General features: G+C 27.4%; 1 long non-coding RNA gene across 5 annotated transcripts in view; it reads right to left on the bottom strand.

Annotated features, from left to right (window-relative positions):
* The window catches only part of LOC136091343 (uncharacterized), a 21,015-nt gene extending 15,466 nt beyond the window's left edge, over positions 1-5,549 (bottom strand). For 2 of the 5 annotated variants that reach the window (XR_010643923.1, XR_010643926.1), the window contains exon 1: positions 4,343-4,642. This is a non-coding gene — a long non-coding RNA (uncharacterized LOC136091343). Of the gene's footprint in view, positions 1-1,748; positions 2,258-4,342; positions 4,643-5,145 lie in introns of those variants that run through there. The other 3 variants (XR_010643927.1, XR_010643924.1, XR_010643928.1) reach the window with 3 other exon arrangements.
* Positions 5,550-5,928: the final 379 nt, after the last annotated feature.

Raw genomic sequence — 5,928 nt, 5'->3', positions numbered from 1 at the left:
AGTTTGACTGGAAGATCATTAATGTAGATAATATACAAAACAGGACCAAGGATAGAAATTTGAGGTACCCCAGAAGTTACAGGAAAAAAAGAAGATTGTTGGCCTTCAAGGATGACTTTAATACAGCGGTTAGAAAGAAACAATTTGATAATCTGAAAAACTTTCCTAGATATACCATATGAAACAAGCTTATGGAGAAGACTAAAATGCCAAACTTTGTCGAAATCCTTAGATTTGTCAAGAGGAATAGCTCTGGCCTCTCCACCTCTATCTAATGTACGATAAAATCTTTCAGCCATAGCAGTTAGCAAGTCAGCGGTAAAGCGAGAGGATCAAAAACCGTATTGATTGCCTGACAGTGAGTTATTTGACTCAAGATGGGATGTGAGAAATTTGTTTGTCCAAGACTCAAAGACCTTGCTAATAACAGAAAGAAGACTAATCGGACTAAAGTTGAAAGGGTCAGAATGTTCACCAGAATTTTAGAGAAAATAGAATAACAGATGCCATTTTCCAGCAGACAGGAAAACAAGACTCAGTAAAGCACTTATTAAATAGTTTAGAGAGAATTGAAGAAAGTTCTGGTGAACAATTTTGTAAGACTATGACAGAAATGAATTAGAAGAAAAATCCCTTGCAAATAGTTTTGGGTTAACATTGGGAGGTAGAAAAAGATCAGTCTCATGAATGAGAGATGGAATGTTAGACCTTCTTTTATTAATGACGCTGTTAAAGATTTTCCAAAAGTCTCTAGAGCCTAACTTCTGAGATAAGAGTTACAACTTTTTAGACAAAATTAAGTGAGCTGAGAATATTGGAGCTTAGCATTTGACAGCACCTTCTTACACAGATTTCTTGCAGTAACAAATAGCTCTTTGTTCTCAAAAGAGCTTTTCTTTTGAAAAAGATAAAAAAAAATGATAATGATTAGATATAACAGCTGCAAAAGAGTGTGTAAACCATGGAATAGAATGAGGCTTGACTTAGAACCAACAAGAAGGAATAAAAGTCTCCATTCCTGTCTGAGTCCAGGATGTTATATAGGAGGGGCATTTTTCAGCTGAGAGGGAAAAGACTTTAAGGCCAAGGACCGTCACAAAGAAAATCATGAAAAGAATTCCAGTCAGCTTAAGCGTAGTAGTAAGTAGTGCAATGATAGGGTGAGTCCAAAAAAGAAGTACAAGATGAAAGATTTGAAGAGATCATTGCATGCTCAGAACAACCAAATGGAGAAACGGAACAAAAGCTCAGATCAGAGACCAGACATAAACTTGGATTGTCATGAAAATGAGTCACAAAGCTGAACCTGACTTGACCTAGAGTAAATCAAAAGAGCTATATCCTGCAAATAGTACCTTAAAACATTGGGCATGATATTTTGGGAAAGGATTAGGAAAAATAACATATCTAACAAAATACTAGAGATGAGTGAGAGCGTAGCATCAAAACAGATTTAAACATTTAAAAAGAACACATACATACACAAAGTAACTTACGAGTGAGTAAACACCATGCCAGAGGTTCAAACAGAACCCAAACACACATATGAACATAAAGAGACAGAACACAAACATACAGATAGCAACTTACGGGTGAACCAACACCGCGTCAGAGGTTCAAACAGAACACAAACATGCCTAATAAGTAGATTACAGGTGAGCTAAAACAGTAACTAAGGCACCTCCAACTATACAAAAAATACACACAAAAAAAATAAAAAAAAAATAAAACATATTTGTATATATTACTATAGGCATGACCAATCTTAAGTAGTACTGATGACAGGAGTACTGAAGACATACAAGGCAGCAGGACATGGAACAGGTTGCACTTGATTACAGGTTACCAGTAGCAGGGTATCATGTAGACCATACACCTGACCTGACACACATTTGTTTTTGGCATAACAAATTAGGAAAACACACATTTAACACACAGACAAAACAAAAACTACATACATAAGTTTTATTTGAGGTAAAAGTTGAGGTTGCCTTCTAAAAGTTTTAAAACTTCGGTTTTATGAAAGAAAAACAAATAAAAAGAACAAGATTATAACTTAAAAAAAAAAAAAGTTTTAACAATATTTAACATTCAAGTTTAAATTGCTCATTAAATTTGAGCTTAATGTTTTATTACTCATAACATCCTTACTTATAACATCCTCTTCCCTCCTTAAACTTAGTTCATCTAAATTTATCTATACAGTAAATTTCATGAAAAAATTTAACTTTTTAAAAGAGGGATGAACCAAGAAAGATATTAATGGGAGATTTTTATGACTAAAAAACGATACAAAAAAATCTAATTGAGGTAAATCACTCTCTTTATATTTCATGTAAAAATGAAAATATTCATGTTGTTTTGGTAGGTATACACATTTACTAATAAAGCAAGACATATATAGAATTTTACAAAGTTTCAATGTGGAAGTAAAACTATTTTTAGACAAGATGATACTTATAAGAAATTATCCATTTTTCCACTAGATATTTAGGTTTTTTTCTCATAAAAATATAGGTCTTTTTTTATATTCAAATTTAAACACTGTTCTAATACAAATCTAATACAATTTTGATGTCTGGTTTTTTTCTCAATGATAACTGATAATTACCAAATTATGTTGTTAGTCTTTGTACAATAAAAGTATACATAATAAATATAAAATAAGTATGAAGTATACATTTCTCAAATCATAAACACATTTACTATACTAAATAAAAAATTTAGTCTTAATTCACTGTAAAATCCAGTTTAGCAAGCAGAATGCTTAGTTATTTTGAAGAATGAACATTATGATTTGTAATGACTACATCTAACTACATTGACATTATTAATTTAGGCCTCATATATACTTGCGACCTTGTATGATGCAAGGACATTTAAGTGAACTGGCTATTTTTAGTATTGAAATAGAGTTCTTTTAAGACACTGATAGAAATGCATTAGTTAGACTTTGTCAAATGCAAAAGCTACAAGGTAAGCATTCTGATTTTTAAAACAAGTGTTTTAAAAAGTTGAGCTGGCAAGTATAAAGTAATAACTATTAATAAATACCTTATATTCCTGGTAAAGTTTTTAATTTTAATCATTTTTAGTTTTGTTACAACTTTGAATTCAACTGTTCACTAAATCAATAAATTTAGTTTTTAAAGTTGACCAGAATCAACTAATTTATTTTTAAGTCAAAAGAGTAGTATAAAATAACTTTGTTGTTCCTTTTTTTTGTTTCTCTTACATAGAACCACATGACTTTTAAGTGTGTTCAATTCCTTTATGCAGAAATAATGCCTGAAGGAACTAATATGTATACCAATCATTATTATTATTAGTTCAGGAGAATTGTTATTGAAGAGAGTTAAACCAATCATTAAACATGTCCATTGGGCATTATTGTTTATCAATGATTACATAATATTTAATTCTTTTAAAAATAGTATACTTATAGAATTTCAATTGAATTTAAAGTTGAAATAATCAAAAAATTTTAAACCTCTGTAAAATTTTTCACAACAATTAAAGCAAAAAATTTGCATGGACTTATTTTTGTGGCATAGCAAGATACAAGGTTTTGGAGTGGCATATTTAAAAAAACTCTTTTTTGCATCTTTTACTTATTATATAACATTTTGCTTTAAAAAGTATCAACTAGTTAGTATAATGAGGAAAAGAAAAACAAGTGGTGCTTCAATAAACATTAGAAGTAAGTACAAAACTAACTACCTAAAGCAACTAAAGGTTAGAAGTAAACTAAAAATTAAATTAATGTATTATTTTGGTTGAATTAAGAACCCACTATAATTAATGTCCTTAGCCATGGTTTAATATTACAAATATTTTATCGTTATAAGATAATCTACTTATATCTTTATTATTTGCTCAAAATAAAATTTTAAATTGATAAAGTTAAATCAAAATATAGAGATAAGAAAGTTAGGAACCAACTAAATTGATTTTTAGTCAACTACAAGGAAACCCATTTTCCATTAAATAGACTATTCAATTTTTCAAAGTTGAATATTTTTAACTTTCGACTAGTCGACTTTTAGTTAAAGTCGATAACAACACTAATTTTTTTACCGTGGTGTACTTGTGTGAATTAAATAGAAAATTGTTGTAAATTTTTTAAATGATGATACACACACACCCACACAAGCCCCCAGGACAGTGAGGGTCCTCATAACAACCATGCTACACCACAGGAACTATATAAATATTTTTGTAAAAATTGTTAATTTAAACAGCATAAAACCTGAGTCTCTTGAATAAGGCAAATAATTTATCATAAAATAATTTAAAACATTATAATAAAATTGTACAAAATTAAAAAACTCTCTAATTTTACTTAGATTTAATGGCGACCCTAATTTAAATATCTTTGGGGTCACAGTAGCGTCACAAAACGTGCAATCATTTTGGATGGGAGAAAACTTTTTGTTTAGTATTTTCATTGTTGACACTGCATTAAAAGATTGAAAATACCAAACTAAAACACGCTTATCATAAGTTTTGTTCAATGTTTTCCACAATTCATGATCGTAGCAAATAGCCTGACTCGCAGCGGAGTGCTACAACATTAACTGAGGGTTTGGTATGGTCCAGCAATCTTTTCATTCATTATTCTTTTTTTCTTTTTTTTTCTAAAAAAGCTGTATTGAAAAAAAGTGAGCAAATGCTTATTTAAATACAATATATATATATATATATATATATATATATATATATATATATATATATATATATATATATATATATATATATATATATATATATATATATATATATATATATATATATAATTATATATATATATATATATAATTATATATATATATATAATTATATATATATATATATATATATATATATATATATATATATTTACATAATTTTATATATATATAATATTATAGTATAAATTATTATATATAATTTATACTATATATATATATATATATATATATATATATATATAAATATATATATATATATATATATATATATATATATATATATATATATATATATATATATATATATATATATATATATATATATATATATATATATATATATATATATATATATATATATATATATATATATATATATACTTTATATTGACTATTTTGTCATAAAATAAACTACTTTCACACTCTTTCACATGTTTGGTAACTTCTGATTTGAATTTTTCTATTCCATATTCTTTTATTTAAACAAATTGAAATAATATTGTATTCCATTCAGTTACTTCATACCTTCATTAGTAGTTAAAATGTTTTAATAATCATTACGAATGTTTTGTTAATCGTTATGTTTGTGATGAGACGTTTATTTTATCGTGCTCAATAAGTCAAATTTAGTAATTTTGGCGCTACTGCAGTTTTTTCCCCCTTTTTTTTATTGCTGATTATGATAGAGAACTTTATGCTGATTAAGAATCGTATAAAAACATAGGTCTGAAAATCAACAGAAAGTGCTCTAACTCGCTGTTTAAGTTTAAAAAATTACACTAAAAACGCTAATATTCGCCATTTTTTAAAAACGTTTTACATCAAAGTTTAAATTTTGAAATCCATCGCTTAGAATATCTTTTTTTAAGTACGCAACCCGGTTTTTATTGTCGTCAAAATTAAATTTTTTTTAAATTAAATGCTTTTATTAATATATTTTAAATATTTTTAATTAATTTTTTAAAAATTAAAATAAGATTTTGCTTTTTAAATGTACATAAATCGTTTGACAAATAGGGATTGGCCCAATTGAATGTACATACATCGACTGACAAATAGGGATTGGCATAACTAAATGCACATACATCGACTGACAAATAGGGATTTGTGCGATTAAACGTACATGATTTGGGACAGGGTTAGCGTTTGGGCCAGAGATAAATCAGAAAATGATGTGCTCAGCATTTTTTAACAGTTT

The sequence above is a fragment of the Hydra vulgaris genome, chromosome 15 (genome assembly GCF_038396675.1).
Source record: "Hydra vulgaris chromosome 15, alternate assembly HydraT2T_AEP".
NCBI lineage: Eukaryota > Metazoa > Cnidaria > Hydrozoa > Anthoathecata > Hydridae > Hydra > Hydra vulgaris.
This window is presented reverse-complemented; position numbering and strand designations above follow the sequence as displayed.